Source organism: Bacillus rossius, unplaced genomic scaffold (genome assembly GCF_032445375.1).
Source record: "Bacillus rossius redtenbacheri isolate Brsri unplaced genomic scaffold, Brsri_v3 Brsri_v3_scf274, whole genome shotgun sequence".
NCBI lineage: Eukaryota > Metazoa > Arthropoda > Insecta > Phasmatodea > Bacillidae > Bacillus > Bacillus rossius.
The window spans coordinates 1745-20000 of NW_026962453.1; positions in this window are offsets into that span (position 1 = coordinate 1745).

Sequence of the window (18256 nt, forward strand, 5' to 3'; positions counted from 1 at the left end):
TTTAAATTTTTTTTTACTTTTAGGCAAGGTTAGGTTAAGTTAGGTTAGGTTAGGTCATTGTATTTGATTATTTAAAAAAAATTCCCCTCTCAGGCAATATTAGGTTAGGTTAGGTTAGTTTAGGTTAGGTAAGGTCATTGTATTTAATTATTTAAAAAAATTTCCCCTCTCAGGCAATATTAGGTTAGGTTAGGTTAGGTTAGGTTAGGTTAGGTTAGGTTAGGTTAGGTTAGGTTAGGTTAGGTTAGGTTAGGTTAGGTTAGGTTGGGTTAGGTTAGGTTAGGTTAGGTTAGGTTATGTTAGGTTAGGTCATTGTATTTAATTTTTTAAAAATTTTCCTCTCTCAGGCAAGGTTAGGTTAGGTTAGGTTACATTAGGTCATTGTATTTAATTATTTTCAAATTTTTTCCCTCTCAGGCAAGGTTAGGTTAGGTTAGGTTAGGTTATGTAAGGTTAGGTTATTGTATTTAATTTTTTTAAATTTTTCCTCTCTCAGGCAATGTTAGGTTAGGTTAGGTTTGTTTAGGTTAGGTTAGGTCATTGTATTTAATTATTTTGAAATTTTTCCCCTCTCAGGCAAGGTTAGGTTAGGTTAGGTTAGGTTAGGTTAGGTTAGGTTATGTTAGGTTGGGTTTGGTTAGGTCAGGTTAGGTCATTGGTTTTTTTTAATTAATTTTAAATATTAGTTCTCTGAGGTAAGTCAGTTCAAGTCCACAATAGTGTAAATTTTTTTTAAAAAAATTTTAATTTTAAATATTTTATATAAAAAAATTATTTTATCAATAAAAAAAAGTGTGGGATGAATGGTGTATATTATTATAAATATTTTATTGCCATATGTGAGTATGAGGATTATCATGTGGATAATATCTTAAGAAGCACCCCATTTAAATTATGTTAAATAAAATAATTTTTTTATATATACTAATATTAATTTATATTTATTAATTAATCTTAAAATATTTTTAATTCAAATTTATTTTCTATTTTGAAATTTTGTTTTCCATAGAAACAGTGTTTTTTTTTTTTAACTTTTTTTTTTTTTTTAATATATTCAGTAAAAATATATTAGCTTGGATCAGTAATGACGTATTTTCCTTCCGAGAAGCTGTGGCAGAAGCAGCAGCCACGTCCACACAGAAGTTCTTGAGAAATAGCAATTTTGCTCTATTCGTGGTTGTTTTCGTTCGTGGTTGTTTGCCGTGCGGGGCGAATCGGGAAATCAAGCAAATAGCTGGAGACATTCTCCCGGCGATCGAGGCCTCGGCGGCCGGGAAAAACGCGCGCGTTTGGGCGTTGCGCGCACCCATGGCAAGGCCCATTTTGGGTTATATAGGGGGTAGTGGTGTCCCGAGGGGAAAAAATTAACATGTTAAATACAGCTTCCAGGCAATAGAGAAATGTCTCGGCGACGGAAGGCACCACTACCCGGCATATTTCCGCCCCTCGGACTCCGTGCGCCAGCCTGTAATAGCGAATCGGGACTTAGAAAAAATTCGAGCAGAGAGCCAGAAAATTCTCCCGGCGATGGAGGCCTCCGCGGCCGAGGAAATTGTCATTGGTGATTTTGCATGTTAAATTAACATGTGTATTAACACAGGCTTGGAGAAGCAAGCCTGCGGGACTCTGCAATACATTGAGCGGGGAGCCAGAAAATTCTGGCGGCGACCGAGGCCTCCGCGGCCGGGAGAACTCTCGGCGCTCGGGCTCCGCGTGTACCCGCGGCAAGGTCCATTTTGGGTTATATAGGGGGTAGTGGTGTCCCGAGGGGTAAAAATTAACATGTTAAATACAGCTTCCAGGCAATAGAGAAATGTCTCGGCGACGGAAGGCACCACTACCCGGCGAATTCCCGCCCCTCGGAATCCGTGCGCCAGCCTATAATAGCGAATCGGGACTTAGAAAAAATTCGAGCAGGGAGCCAGAAAATTCTGGCGGTGACCGAGACCTCCGCGGCCGAGGAAATGGTCATCGGTGATTTTACATGTTAAATTAACATGTGTATTAACACTGGCTGGGAGAAACAAGCCTGCGGGACTCTGCAATATATTGAGCGGGGAGCCAGAAAATTCTGGCGGCGACCGAGGCCTCCGCGGCCGGGATAATAATCCTTGGTAATTTTACATGTTAAATTAACATGTGTATTAACACATGCTGGGAGAAGCAGGCATTCTGGACTTTGAAAAATTTCGAGCAGGGGCCGGAGAAATTCTCCCGGCGACCGAGGCCTCCGCGGCCGGGAGAACTCTCGGCGCTCGGGCTCCGCGTCTACCCATGGGGAGCGGGCAGCCAGAAAATTCTGGCGGCGACCGAGGCCTCCGCGGCCGAGGAAAAGGTCATTGGTAATATTACATGTTAAATTAACATGTGTATTAACACATGCTGGGAGAAGCAGGCATTCTGGACTTTGAAAAATTTCGAGCAGGGGCCGCAGAAATTCTCCCGGCGACCGAGGCCTCCGCGGCCGGGAGAACTCTCGGCGCTCGGGCTCCGCGTCTACCCATGGGGAGCGGGCAGCCAGAAAATTCTGGCGGCGACCGAGGCCTCCGCGGCCGAGGAAATGGTCCTTGGTGATTTTACATGTTAAATTAACATGTGTATTAACACAGGCTGGGAGATGCAGGCATTCTGGTCTTAGAAAAATTTCGAACAGGGGCCGGAGAAATTCTCCCGGCGGCCGAGGCCTCCGCGGCCGGAAGAACTCTCGAAAACCACCTCGTTCGTGGTTGTTTGCCGTGCGGGGCGAATCGGGAAATCTAGCAAATAGCTGAAGACATTCTCCCGGCGATGGAGGCCTCGGCGGCCGGGAAAAACGCCCGCGCTCGGGCGTTGCGCGCCCCCTTGGCAAGGCCCATTTTGGGTTATATAGGGGGTAGTGGTGTCCCGAGGGGAAAAAATTAACATGTTAAATACTGCTCCCAGGCAATTGTAAAATGTCTCGGCGACGGAAGGCACCACTACCCGGCATATTTACGCCCCTCGGACTCCGTGCGCCAGCCTGTAATAGCGAATCGGGACTTAGAAAAAAAATTCGAGCAGGGAGCCAGAACATTTTCCCGGCGATCGAGGCCTCCGCGGCCGAGGAATTTGTCATTGGTGATTTTGCATGTTACATTAACATGTGTATTAACACAGGCTTGGAGAAGCAAGCCTGCGGGACTCTGCAATACATTGAGCGGGCAGCCAGAAAATTCTGGCGGCGACCGAGGCCTCCGCGGCCGGGGAAATAATCCTCTGTAATTTTACATGTTAAATTAACATGTGTATTAACACAGGCTTGGAGAAGCAAGCCTGCGGGACTCTGCAATACATTGAGCGGGGAGCCAGAAATTTCTGGCGGCGACCGAGGCCTCTGCGGCCGGGATAATAATCCTTGTTAATTTTACATGTTAAATTAACATGTGTATTAACACAGGCTGGGAGAACTAGGCATTCTGGACTTTGAAAAATTTCGAGCAGGGGCCGGAGAAATTCTCCCGGCGACCGAGGCCTCCGCGGCCGGGAGAACTCTCGGCGCTCGGGCTCCGCGTCTACCCATGGGGAGCGGGCAGCCAGAAAATTCTGGCGGCGACCGAGGCCTCCGCGGCCGAGGAAAAGGTCATTGGTAATATTACATGTTAAATTAACATGTGTATTAACACATGCTGGGAGAAGCAGGCATTCTGGACTTTGAAAAATTTCGAGCAGGGGCCGGAGAAATTCTCCCGGCGACCGAGGCCTCCGCGGCCGGGAGAACTCTCGGCGCTCGGGCTCCGCGTCTACCCATGGGGAGCGGGCAGCCAGAAAATTCTGGCGGCGACCGAGGCCTCCGCGGCCGAGGAAATGGTCCTTGGTAATTTTACATGTTAAATTAACATGTGTATTAACACAGGCTGGGAGAAGCAGGCATTCTGGACTTTGGAAAATTTCGAGCAGGGGCCGGAGAAATTCTCCCGGCGACCGAGGCCTCTGCGGCCGGGAGAACTCTCGGCGCTCGGGCTCCGGGTGTACCCGCGGCAAGGCCCATTTTGTGTTATATAGGGGGTAGTGGTGTCCCGAGGGGGAAAAAATTAACATGTTAAATACTGCTTCCAGGCAATAGGAAAATGTCTCGGCGACGGAACGCACCACTACCCGGCGAATTCCCGCCCCTCGGACTCCGTGCGCCAGCTTGTAAGAGCGAATCGGGACTTGGAAAAAATTTTATCGGGGAGCCAGAAAATTCTCCCGGCGATCAAGGCAATCACCGCCGGGAGAATTTTTTCTAGCTAACCGATTGAAATTTTCAAAGTACCAATTGCCTCGAAAACAACCACGAACGTAAAACAACCACGAACGGAAAACAACCACGAACGACAACAACCACGAACGACAACAACCACGAACGACAACAACCACGAACGGAAAACAACCCCGAACGACAACAACCACGAACGCACAACAACCACGAATGAAAACAACCACGAACGGTAAACAACCACGAACGAAAACAACCACGAACGAAAACCACCTCGTTCGTGGTTGTTCGCCTTGTGGGGCGAATCGGGACATCATGCAAATAGCTGGAGACATTCTCCCGGCGATCGAGGCCTCGGCGCCCGGGAAAAATGCCCGCGCTCGGGCGTTGTGGGCACCCATTGCATGGCCCATTTTGGGTTATATAGGGGGTAGTGGTGTCCCGAGGGGGAAAAAATTAACATGTTAAATACTGCTCCCAGGCAATTGTAAAATGTCTCGGCGACGGAAGGCACCACTACCCGGCATATTTCCGCCCCTCGGACTCCGTGCGCCAGCCTGTAATAGCGAATCGGGACTTAGAAAAAATTCGAGCAGAGAGCCAGAAAATTCTCCCGGCGATGGAGGCCTCCGCGGCCGAGGAAATTGTCATTGGTGATTTTGCATGTTAAATTAACATGTGTATTAACACAGGCTTGGAGAAGCAAGCCTGCGGGACTCTGCAATACATTGAGCGGGGAGCCAGAAAATTCTGGCGGCGACCGAGGCCTCCGCGGCCGGGAGAACTCTCGGCGCTCGGGCTCCGCGTCTACACATGGGGAGCGGGCAGCCAGAAAATTCTGGCGGCGACCGAGGCCTCCGCGGCCGAGGAAATGGTCCTTGGTGATTTTACATGTTAAATTAACATGTGTATTAACACAGGCTGGGAGAAGCAAGCCTGCGGGTCGCTGCAATATATTGAGCGGGGAGCCAGAAATTTCTGGCGGCGACCGAGGCCTCCGCGGCCGGGGAAATAATCCTCGGTAATTTTACATGTTAAATTAACATGTGTATTAACACAGGCTTGGAGAAGCAAGCCTGCGGGACTCTGCAATACATTGAGCGGGGAGCCAGAAATTTCTGGCGGCGACCGAGGCCTCTGCGGCCGGGATAATAATCCTTGGTAATTTTACATGTTAAATTAACATGTGTATTAACACAGGCTGGGAGAACTAGGCATTCTGGACTTTGAAAAATTTCGAGCAGGGGCCGGAGAAATTCTCCCGGCGACCGAGGCCTCCGCGGCCGGGAGAACTCTCGGCGCTCGGGCAGCGCGTCTACCCATGGGGAGCGGGCAGCCAGAAAATTCTGGCGGCGACCGAGGCCTCCGCGGCCGAGGAAAAGGTCATTGGTAATATTACATGTTAAATTAACATGTGTATTAACACATGCTGGGAGAAGCAGGCATTCTGGACTTTGAAAAATTTCGAGCAGGGGCCGGAGAAATTCTCCCGGCGACCGAGGCCTCCGCGGCCGGGAGAACTCTCGGCGCTCGGGCTCCGCGTCTACCAATGGGGAGCGGGCAGCCAGAAAATTCTGGCGGCGACCGAGGCCTCCGCGGCCGAGGAAATGGTCCTTGTTGATTTTACATGTTAAATTAACATGTGTATTAACACAGGCTGGGAGAAGCAAGCCTGCGGGACTCTGCAATACATTGAGCGGGGAGCCAGAAAATTCTGGCGGCGACCGAGGCCTCCGCGGCCGAGGAAATGGTCCTCAATGATTTTACATGTTAAATTATCATGTGTATTAACACAGGCTGGGAGAAGCAAGCCTGCGGGACTCTGCAATACATTGAGCGGGGAGCCAGAAAATTCTGGCGGCGACCGAGGCCTCCGCGGCCGGGGAAATAATCCTCGGTAATTTTACATGTTAAATTAACATGTGTATTAACACAGGCTGGGAGAAGCAGGCATTCTGGACTTTGAAAAATTTCGAGCAGGGGCCGGAGAAATTCTCCCGGCGACCGAGGCCTCCGCGGCCGGGAGAACTTCGGCGCTCGGGCTCCGCGTGTACCCGCCGCAAGGCCCATTTTGGGTTATATAGGGGGTAGTGGTGTCTCTGGAGGGAAAAAATACACGGTAAATATTGCAGCCAGAGCCTATGGCAATCTGTTGGCGACCGAGGCCTCCACACGCCGGCAAATTTTCGGCTCTCGGACTGTGTGTATTCCACTGGAGACAGGCCTGCGGGACTCTGTAATATATTGAGCCGGGAGCCAGAAAATTCTGGCGGCGACCGAGGCCTCCGCGGCCGGGGAAATAATCCTCGGTAATTTTACATGTTAAATTAACATGTGTATTAACACAGGCTGGGAGAAGCAAGCCTGCGGGTCGCTGCAATATATTGAGCGGGGAGCCAGAAAATTCTGGCGGCGACCGAGGCCTCCGCGGCCGGGGAAATAATCCTCGGTAATTTTACATGTTAAATTAACATGTGTATTAACACAGGCTTGGAGAAGCAAGCCTGCGGGACTCTGCAATACATTGAGCGGGGAGCCAGAAAATTCTGGCGGCGACCGCGGCCTCTGCGGCCAGGGAAATAATCCTCGGTAATTTTACATGTTAAATAACCATGTGTATTAACACAGGCTGGGAGAAGCAAGCATGCGGGACTCTGCAATATATTGAGCAGGGAGCCAGAAAATTCTGGCTGCGACCGAGGCCTCTGCGGCCGAGGAAATGGTCATTGGTAATTTTACATGTTAAATTAACATGTGTTTTAACACAGGCTGGGAGATGCAGGCATTCTGGACTTAGAAAAATTTCGAGCAGGGGCCCGAGAAATTCTCCCGGCGACCGAGGCCTCTGCGGCCGGGAGAACTCTCGAAAACCACCTCGTTCGTGGTTGTTTGCCGTGCGGGGCGAATCGGGAAATCTAGCAAATAGCTGAAGACATTCTCCCGGCGATGGAGGCCTCGGCGGCCGGGAAAAACGCCCGCGCTCGGGCGTTGCGCGCCCCCTTGGCAAGGCCCATTTTGGGTTATATAGGGGGTAGTGGTGTCCCGAGGGGAAAAAATTAACATGTTAAATACTGCTCCCAGGCAATTGTAAAATGTCTCGGCGACGGAAGGCACCACTACCCGGCATATTTACGCCCCTCGGACTCCGTGCGCCAGCCTGTAATAGCGAATCGGGACTTAGAAAAAAAATTCGAGCAGGGAGCCAGAACATTTTCCCGGCGATCGAGGCCTCCGCGGCCGAGGAATTTGTCATTGGTGATTTTGCATGTTAAATTAACATGTGTATTAACACAGGCTTGGAGAAGCAAGCCTGCGGGACTCTGCAATACATTGAGCGGGCAGCCAGAAAATTCTGGCGGCGACCGTGGCCTCCGCGGCCGGGGAAATAATCCTCTGTAATTTTACATGTTAAATTAACATGTGTATTAACACAGGCTTGGAGAAGCAAGCCTGCGGGACTCTGCAATACATTGAGCGGGGAGCCAGAAATTTCTGGCGGCGACCGAGGCCTCTGCGGCCGGGATAATAATCCTTGGTAATTTTACATGTTAAATTAACATGTGTATTAACACAGGCTGGGAGAACTAGGCATTCTGGACTTTGAAAAATTTCGAGCAGGGGCCGGAGAAATTCTCCCGGCGACCGAGGCCTCCGCGGCCGGGAGAACTCTCGGCGCTCGGGCTCCGCGTCTACCCATGGGGAGCGGGCAGCCAGAAAATTCTGGCGGCGACCGAGGCCTCCGCGGCCGAGGAAAAGGTCATTGGTAATATTACATGTTAAATTAACATGTGTATTAACACATGCTGGGAGAAGCAGGCATTCTGGACTTTGAAAAATTTCGAGCAGGGGCCGGAGAAATTCTCCCGGCGACCGAGGCCTCCGCGGCCGGGAGAACTCTCGGCGCTCGGGCTCCGCGTCTACCCTTGGGGAGCGGGCAGCCAGAAAATTCTGGCGGCGACCGAGGCCTCCGCGGCCGAGGAAATGGTCCTTGGTGATTTTACATGTTAAATTAACATGTGTATTAACACAGGCTGGGAGAAGCAGGCATTCTGGACTTTGGAAAATTTCGAGCAGGGGCCGGAGAAAATCTCCCGGCGACCGAGGCCTCTGCGGCCGGGAGAACTCTCGGCGCTCGGGCTCCGGGTGTACCCGCGGCAAGGCCCATTTTGTGTTATATAGGGGGTAGTGGTGTCCCGAGGGGGAAAAAATTAACATGTTAAATACTGCTTCCAGGCAATAGGAAAATGTCTCGGCGACGGAACACACCACTACCCGGCGAATTCCCGCCCCTCGGACTCCGTGCGCCAGCTAGTAAGAGCGAATCGGGACTTGGAAAAAAATTTTATCGGGGAGCCAGAAAATTCTCCCGGCGATCAAGGCAATCACCGCCGGGAGAATTTTTTCTAGCTAACCGATTGAAATTTTCAAAGTACCAATTGCCTCGAAAACAACCACGAACGTAAAACAACCACGAACGGAAAACAACCACGAACGACAACAACCACGAACGACAACAACCACGAACGACAACAACCACGAACGGAAAACAACCCCGAACGACAACAACCACGAACGCACAACAACCACGAATGAAAACAACCACGAACAGTAAACAACCACGAACGAAAACAACCACGAACGAAAACCACCTCGTTCGTGGTTGTTCGCCTTGTGGGGCGAATCGGGACATCATGCAAATAGCTGGAGACATTCTCCCGGCGATCGAGGCCTCGGCGCCCGGGAAAAATGCCCGCGCTCGGGCGTTGTGGGCACCCATTGCATGGCCCATTTTGGGTTATATAGGGGGTAGTGGTGTCCCGAGGGGGAAAAAATTAACATGTTAAATACTGCTCCCAGGCAATTGTAAAATGTCTCGGCGACGGAAGGCACCACTACCCGGCATATTTCCGCCCCTCGGACTCCGTGCGCCAGCCTGTAATAGCGAATCGGGACTTAGAAAAAATTCGAGCAGAGAGCCAGAAAATTCTCCCGGCGATGGAGGCCTCCGCGGCCGAGGAAATTGTCATTGGTGATTTTGCATGTTAAATTAACATGTGTATTAACACAGGCTTGGAGAAGCAAGCCTGCGGGACTCTGCAATACATTGAGCGGGGAGCCAGAAAATTCTGGCGGCGACCGAGGCCTCCGCGGCCGGGAGAACTCTCGGCGCTCGGGCTCCGCGTCTACACATGGGGAGCGGGCAGCCAGAAAATTCTGGCGGCGACCGAGGCCTCCGCGGCCGAGGAAATGGTCCTTGGTGATTTTACATGTTAAATTAACATGTGTATTAACACAGGCTGGGAGAAGCAAGCCTGCGGGTCGCTGCAATATATTGAGCGGGGAGCCAGAAATTTCTGGCGGCGATCGAGGCCTCCGCGGCCGGGGAAATAATCCTCGGTAATTTTACATGTTAAATTAACATGTGTATTAACACAGGCTTGGAGAAGCAAGCCTGCGGGTCTCTGCAATACATTGAGCGGGGAGCCAGAAATTTCTGGCGGCGACCGAGGCCTCTGCGGCCGGGATAATAATCCTTGGTAATTTTACATGTTAAATTAACATGTGTATTAACACAGGCTGGGAGAACTAGGCATTCTGGACTTTGAAAAATTTCGAGCAGGGGCCAGAGAAATTCTCCCGGCGACAGAGGCCTCCGCGGCCGGGAGAAATCTCGGCGCTCGGGCAGCGCGTCTACCCATGGGGAGCGGGCAGCCAGAAAATTCTGGCGGCGACCGAGGCCTCCGCGGACGAGGAAAAGGTCATTGGTAATATTACATGTTAAATTAACATGTGTATTAACACATGCTGGGAGAAGCAGGCATTCTGGACTTTGAAAAATTTCGAGCAGGGGCCGGAGAAATTCTCCCGGCGACCGAGGCCTCCGCGGCCGGGAGAACTCTCGGCGCTCGGGCTCCGCGTCTACCAATGGGGAGCGGGCAGCCAGAAAATTCTGGCGGCGACCGAGGCCTCCGCGGCCGAGGAAATGGTCCTTGTTGATTTTACATGTTAAATTAACATGTGTATTAACACAGGCTGGGAGAAGCAAGCCTGCGGGACTCTGCAATACATTGAGCGGGGAGCCAGAAAATTCTGGCGGCGACCGAGGCCTCCGCGGCCGAGGAAATGGTCCTCAATGATTTTACATGTTAAATTAACATGTGTATTAACACAGGCTGGGAGAAGCAAGCCTGCGGGACTCTGCAATACATTGAGCGGGGAGCCAGAAAATTCTGGCGGCGACCGAGGCCTCCGCGGCCGGGGAAATAATCCTCGGTAATTTTACATGTTAAATTAACATGTGTATTAACACAGGCTGGGAGAAGCAGGCATTCTGGACTTTGAAAAATTTCGAGCAGGGGCCGGAGAAATTCTCCCGGCGACCGAGGCCTCCGCGGCCGGGAGAACTTCGGCGCTCGGGCTCCGCGTGTACACGCCGCAAGGCCCATTTTGGGTTATATAGGGGGTAGTGGTGTCTCTGGAGGGAAAAAATACACGGTAAATATTGCAGCCAGAGCCTATGGCAATCTGTTGGCGACCGAGGCCTCCACACCCCGGCAAATTTTCGGCTCTCGGACTGTGTGTATTCCACTGGAGACAGGCCTGCGGGACTCTGTAATATATTGAGCCGGGAGCCAGAAAATTCTGGCGGCGACCGAAGCCTCCGCGGCCGGGGAAATAATCCTCGGTAATTTTACATGTTAAATTAACATGTGTATTAACACAGGCTGGGAGAAGCAAGCCTGCGGGTCGCTGCAATATATTGAGCGGGGAGCCAGAAAATTCTGGCGGCGACCGAGGCCTCCGCGGCCGGGGAAATAATCCTCGGTAATTTTACATGTTAAATTAACATGTGTATTAACACAGGCTTGGAGAAGCAAGCCTGCGGGACTCTGCAATACATTGAGCGGGGAGCCAGAAAATTCTGGCGGCGACCGCGGCCTCTGCGGCCAGGGAAATAATCCTCGGTAATTTTACATGTTAAATAACCATGTGTATTAACACAGGCTGGGAGAAGCAAGCATGCGGGACTCTGCAATATATTGAGCAGGGAGCCAGAAAATTCTGGCTGCGACCGAGGCCTCTGCGGCCGAGGAAATGGTCATTGGTAATTTTACATGTTAAATTAACATGTGTTTTAACACAGGCTGGGAGATGCAGGCATTCTGGACTTAGAAAAATTTCGAGCAGGGGCCCGAGAAATTCTCCCGGCGACCGAGGCCTCCGCGGCCGGGAGAACTCTCGAAAACCACCTCGTTCGTGGTTGTTTGCCGTGCGGGGCGAATCGGGAAATCTAGCAAATAGCTGAAGACATTCTCCCGGCGATGGAGGCCTCGGCGGCCGGGAAAAACGCCCGCGCTCGGGCGTTGCGCGCCCCCTTGGCAAGGCCCATTTTGGGTTATATAGGGGGTAGTGGTGTCCCGAGGGGAAAAAATTAACATGTTAAATACTGCTCCCAGGCAATTGTAAAATGTCTCGGCGACGGAAGGCACCACTACCCGGCATATTTACGCCCCTCGGACTCCGTGCGCCAGCCTGTAATAGCGAATCGGGACTTAGAAAAAAAATTCGAGCAGGGAGCCAGAACATTTTCCCGGCGATCGAGGCCTCCGCGGCCGAGGAATTTGTCATTGGTGATTTTGCATGTTAAATTAACATGTGTATTAACACAGGCTTGGAGAAGCAAGCCTGCGGGACTCTGCAATACATTGAGCGGGCAGCCAGAAAATTCTGGCGGCGACCGAGGCCTCCGCGGCCGGGGAAATAATCCTCTGTAATTTTACATGTTAAATTAACATGTGTATTAACACAGGCTTGGAGAAGCAAGCCTGCGGGACGCTGCAATACATTGAGCGGGGAGCCAGAAATTTCTGGCGGCGACCGAGGCCTCTGCGGCCGGGATAATAATCCTTGGTAATTTTACATGTTAAATTAACATGTGTATTAACACAGGCTGGGAGAACTAGGCATTCTAGACTTTGAAAAATTTCGAGCAGGGGCCGGAGAAATTCTCCCGGCGACCGAGGCCTCCGCGGCCGGGAGAACTCTCGGCGCTCGGGCTCCGCGTCTACCCATGGGGAGCGGGAAGCCAGAAAATTCTGGCGGCGACCGAGGCCTCCGCGGCCGAGGAAATGGTCCTTGGTGATTTTACATGTTAAATTAACATGTGTATTAACACAGGCTGGGAAAAGCAAGCCTGCGGGACTCTGCAATATATTGAGCGGGGAGCCAGAAAATTCTGGCGGCGACCGAGGCCTCCACGGCCGGGGAAATAATCCTCGGTAATTTAACATGTTAAATTAACATGTGTATTAACACAGGCTTGGAGAAGCATGCCTGCGGGACTCTGCAATACATTGAGCGGGGAGCCAGAAAATTCTGGCGGCGACCGAGGCCTCTGCGGCCGAGGAAATGGTCATTGGTAATTTTACATGTTAAATTAACATGTGTATTAACACAGGCTGGGAAAAGCAAGCCTGCGGGACTCTGCAATATATTGAGCGGGGAGCCAGAAAATTCTGGCGGCGACCGAGGCCTCCACGGCCGGGGAAATAATCCTCGGTAATTTAACATGTTAAATTAACATGTGTATTAACACAGGCTGGGAGAAGCAGGCATTCTGGACTTTGAAAAATTTCGAGCAGGGGCCGGAGAAATTCTCCCGGCGACCGAGGCCTCCGCGGCCGGGAGAACACTCGGCGCTCGGGCTCCGCGTGTACCCGCGGCAAGGCCCATGTTGGGTTATATAGGGGGTAGTGGTGTCCCGAGGGGGAAAAAATTAACATGTTAAATACAGCTTCCAGGCAATAGAAAAATGTCTCGGCGACGGAAGGCACCACTACCCGGCGAATTCCCGCCCCTCTGACTCCGTGCGCCAGCCTGTAATAGCGAATCGGGACTTAGAAAAAATTCGAGCAGGGAGCCAGACAATTCTGTCGGCGACCGAGGCCTCCGTGGCCGGGGAAATAATCCTCGGTAATTTTACATGTTAAATTAACATGTGTATTAACACAGGCTTGGAGAACCAAGCCTGCGGGACTCTGCAATACATTGAGCGGGGAGCCAGAAAATTCTGGCGGCGACCGAGGCCTCCGCGGCCGGGGAAATAATCCTCGGTAATTTTACATGTTAAATTAACATGTGTATTAACACAGGCTTGGAGAACCAAGCCTGCGGGACTCTGCAATACATTGAGAGGTGAGCCAGAAAATTCTGGCGGCGACCGAGGCCTCCGCGGCCGAGGAAATGGTCCTCGGTGATTTTACATGTTAAATTAACATGTGTATTAACACAGGCTGGGAGAAGCAAGCCTGCGGGACTCTGCAATATATTGAGCGGGGAGCCAGAAAATTCTGGCGGCGACCGAGGCCTCCACGGCCGGGGAAATAATCCTCGATAATTTAACATGTTAAATTAACATGTGTATTAACACAGGCTGGGAGAAGCAGGCATTCTGGACTTTGAAAAATTTCGAGCAGGGGCCGGAGAAATTCTCCCGGCGACCGAGGCCTCCGCGGCCGGGAGAACTTCGGCGCTCGGGCTCTGCGTGTACCCACCGCAAGGCCTATTTTGGGTTTTATAGGGGGTAGTGGTGTCTCTGGAGGGAAAAAATACACGGTAAATATTGCAGCCAGAGCCTATGGCAATCTGTTGGCGACCGAGGCCTCCACACCCCGGCAAATTTTCGGCTCTCGGACTGTGTGTATTCCACTGGAGACAGGCCTGCGGGACTCTGTAATATATTGAGCCGGGAGCCAGAAAATTCTGGCGGCGACCGAGGCCTCCGCGGCCGAGGAAAAGGTCATTGGTAAAATTACATGTTAAATTAACATGTGTATTAACACAGGCTGGGAGAAGCAGGCATTCTGGACTTAGAAAAATTTCGAGCAGGGGCCCGAGAAATTCTCCCGGCTACGAGGCCTCCGCGGCCGGGAGAACTCTCGGCGCTCGGGCTCCGCGTCTACACATGGGGAGCGGGCAGCCAGAAAATTCTGGCGGCGACCGAGGCCTCCGCGGCCGAGGAAATGGTCCTTGGTGATTTTACATGTTAAATTAACATGTGTATTAACACAGGCTGGGAGAAGCAAGCCTGCGGGTCGCTGCAATATATTGAGCGGGGAGCCAGAAATTTCTGGCGGCGACCGAGGCCTCCGCGGCCGGGGAAATAATCCTCGGTAATTTTACATGTTAAATTAACATGTGTATTAACACAGGCTTGGAGAAGCAAGCATGCGGGACTCTGCAATATATTGAGCAGGGAGCCAGAAAATTCTGGCTGCGACCGAGGCCTCTGCGGCCGAGGAAATGGTCATTGGTAATTTTACATGTTAAATTAACATGTGTTTTAACACAGGCTGGGAGATGCAGGCATTCTGGACTTAGAAAAATTTCGAGCAGGGGCCAGGGAAATTCTCCCTGCGACCGAGGCCTCCGCGGCCGGGAGAACTCTCGAAAACCACCTCGTTCGTGGTTGTTTGTCGTGCGGGGCGAATCGGGAAATCTAGCAAATAGCTGAAGACATTCTCCCGGCGATGGAGGTCTCGGCGGCCGGGAAAAACGCCCGCGCTCGGGCGTTGCGCGCCCCCTTGGCAAGGCCCATTTTGCGTTATATAGGGGGTAGTGGTGTCACGAGGGGAAAAAATTAACATGTTAAATACTGCTCCCAGGCAATTGTAAAATGTCTCGGCGACGGAAGGCACCACTACCCGGCATATTTACGCCCCTCGGACTCCGTGCGCCAGCCTGTAATAGCGAATCGGGACTTAGAAAAAAAATTCGAGCAGGGAGCCAGAACATTTTCCCGGCGATCGAGGCCTCCGCGGCCGAGGAATTTGTCATTGGTGATTTTGCATGTTAAATTAACATGTGTATTAACACAGGCTTGGAGAAGCAAGCCTGCGGGACTCTGCAATACATTGAGCGGGCAGCCAGAAAATTCTGGCGGCGACCGAGGCCTCCGCGGCCGGGGAAATAATCCTCTGTAATTTTACATGTTAAATTAACATGTGTATTAACACAGGCTTGGAGAAGCAAGCCTGCGGGACTCTGCAATACATTGAGCGGGGAGCCAGAAATTTCTGGCGGCGACCGAGGCCTCTGCGGCCGGGATAATAATCCTTGGTAATTTTACATGTTAAATTAACATGTGTATTAACACAGGCTGGGAGAACTAGGCATTCTGGACTTTGAAAAATTTCGAGCAGGGGCCGGAGAAATTCTCCCGGCGACCGAGGCCTCCGCGGCCGGGAGAACTCTCGGCGCTCGGGCTCCGCGTCTACCCATGGGGAGCGGGCAGCCAGAAAATTCTGGCGGCGACCGAGGCCTCCGCGGCCGAGGAAAAGGTCATTGGTAATATTACATGTTAAATTAACATGTGTATTAACACATGCTGGGAGAAGCAGGCATTCTGGACTTTGAAAAATTTCGAGCAGGGGCCGGAGAAATTCTCCCGGCGACCGAGGCCTCCGCGGCCGGGAGAACTCTCGGCGCTTGGGCAGCGCGTCTACCCATGGGGAGCGGGCAGCCAGAAAATTCTGGCGGTGACCGAGGCCTCCGCGGCCGAGGAAATGGTCCTTGGTGATTTTACATGTTAAATTAACATGTGTATTAACACAGGCTGGGAGAAGCAGGCATTCTGGACTTAGAAAAATTTCGAGCAGGGGCCGTTGAAATTCTCCCGGCGACCGAGGCCTCCGCGGCCGGGAGAACTCTCGGCGCTCGGGCTCCGCGTGTACACGCGTCAAGGCCCATTTTGGGTTATATAGGGTGTAGTGGTGTCTCTGGAGGGAAAAAATACACGGTAAATATTGCAGCCAGAGCCTATGGCAATCTGTTGGCGACCGAGGCCTCCACACCCCGGCAAATTTTCGGCTCTCGGACTGTGTGTATTCCACTGGAGACAGGCCTGCGGGACTGTGCAGTATATTGAGCGGGGAGCCAGGAAAATCTCCCGGCGACCGAGGCCTCCGCGGCCGAGGAAATGGTAATTGGTGGTTTTGCATGTAAAATTAACATGTGTATTAACACAAGCTGGGATGAGAGGAATTTGGCGGCGACCGAGGCCTCCTCACCCCGGCAAAATATCAGCTACCGGGCTCTGCATATTCCTACAGAAGCAGGCCTGCAGGACTCTGCAATATATTGAGCGGGAACCAGAAAATTCTGGCGGCGACCGAGGCCTCCGCGGCCGAGGAAAATTGTCATTGGTGGTTTGCATGTAAAATTAACATGTGTATTAACACAAGCTGTGACCAGAGGAATTTGGCGGCGACCGGGGCCTCCACACCCCGGCAAAATATCAGCTACCGGGCTCTGCTTATTCACATTCAAGCAGGCATTAGGGACTCTGAAAAGTTTCGGGCGGGGAGCCAGAAAATTCTCCCGGCCACAGAGCCCTCCCTCCCGAGAGTCTGTGTAAATGCCTGTTATACAGGCCCCATGAATTCCAGCCTTATAGGTTATTTTAAGTCTCCGTTCGTGGTTGTTCGTAAACAACTGCGATTCGGGATTTTGACCTATTTCCTATGATCATGTTCCCGGAAGTTAGCCAGCCTCTTTCAGTCAAAATCTCATATTTTGGGTACCTTTGTGAACCCATCGATAGGCCCATTTTGGGTATATTAGGGGGACATGCAATCGGGAAAAATTGGAATTATTTGCAATATGGAAAGAATATGTACATAAATGAAAAGGGAGTCCCCCCGAGTTTTCTCGCCCTATATATATTGCAAAAATATCCAATTAATTATTGTGGAACCTGTAGCACCTTTCTATGAAGCAGAATTAACATTACAGAACGGTTTGAATGCTACCACCTCAGTTTCTCTACAATGCATTGGATTTCAAAGAGGTGAATTACTGTGGATGGTACTGTTGTATGGCTAACAAATCGTCTGGGAAACAATGCAGAATTAAATTAAGAAGGTTGTATGTTTTCTGTTACATGGTGGAGGTGCCCTCTAGTACACAGTAAAATGTTTTGTGGACTGCAGCTCCTTGAGGAATTAATTCAGTATGGGTCTTGTAGTGGTCTGAAAGTGGATGATGAAAAAGAATGTATAATGGTATTCAGAGCACCTCGCGGTGAAGCGGACATGCTACCTCAAAATGCTTGATTGATTCATGCCCAGTTCCCCCAAGAAGCGGTACATTGAAAAAATTGATTTACTTTGTGGATGATACTAGCAAATACTATCCGCTGGGGGAAGTAAGCAGAAATTTGGTGGTCGTATGTTTGTTACATGGTAGAGGTGCTTTCTAGTACACAATGAAATGCTTGGTGTACCGCTGCTCCTTGAAGAATTAATTCCATATGGGTCTAGCCGTGGTCTTAACTGTGAACACGAAGAACTATCTAAAGTGGCCTATCTGTCTGAACTGCAATACACAAGCTGCGAGCCAATGCTATACCTTTCTCAGGTAACGAGCTCTTGTGCGGCGATTCGATTGGATGCGAAATGGTGGGGAACGCGTGTCCGGTCGTCTTAACCAAGTAATGGTTCCCCTCTGTTAACAATGAAATGTTTGATGGATCGCAGCTCCCTGAGAGACAAGTTTCAAAGGGGTTAGTCGCGGTCTTCAATCCTGGCCAAGGTGCAGTCACCATCTATAAGAGATACCTGCTTTACTGAAGGGTAGCAAGAGTTCCCTTGCCCGCATGTTGCTCCGTGGGGGTATATCAGTATAAAGGTAGAAGAAGCCATGATCGGAGCTTCGGTGGATGAGATTGGCGGAGAAGACATGTTCTTGTCTATCTGGTAGATCAGGGGGGTGGCAGCTGATCCGGAGAAAGCAAGCGGACTCCCGATGTTCCGTCGACTCCCAATGTACACTTGAAACATGCACATTTGGGTGGCGAGGGGGCGTTGTGGCCATCCGAAAACATGTCTTCATCTCTCTTATTGGTGGACCGCTGCTCCTTGAAGAATTAATTCCATATGGGTCTAGTCTTGGTGATAACTGTGAACACTAAGAACTATCTAAAGTGGCCTATCTGTCTGAACTGCAATACACTAGCTGCGAGCCAATGCTATACCTTTCTTA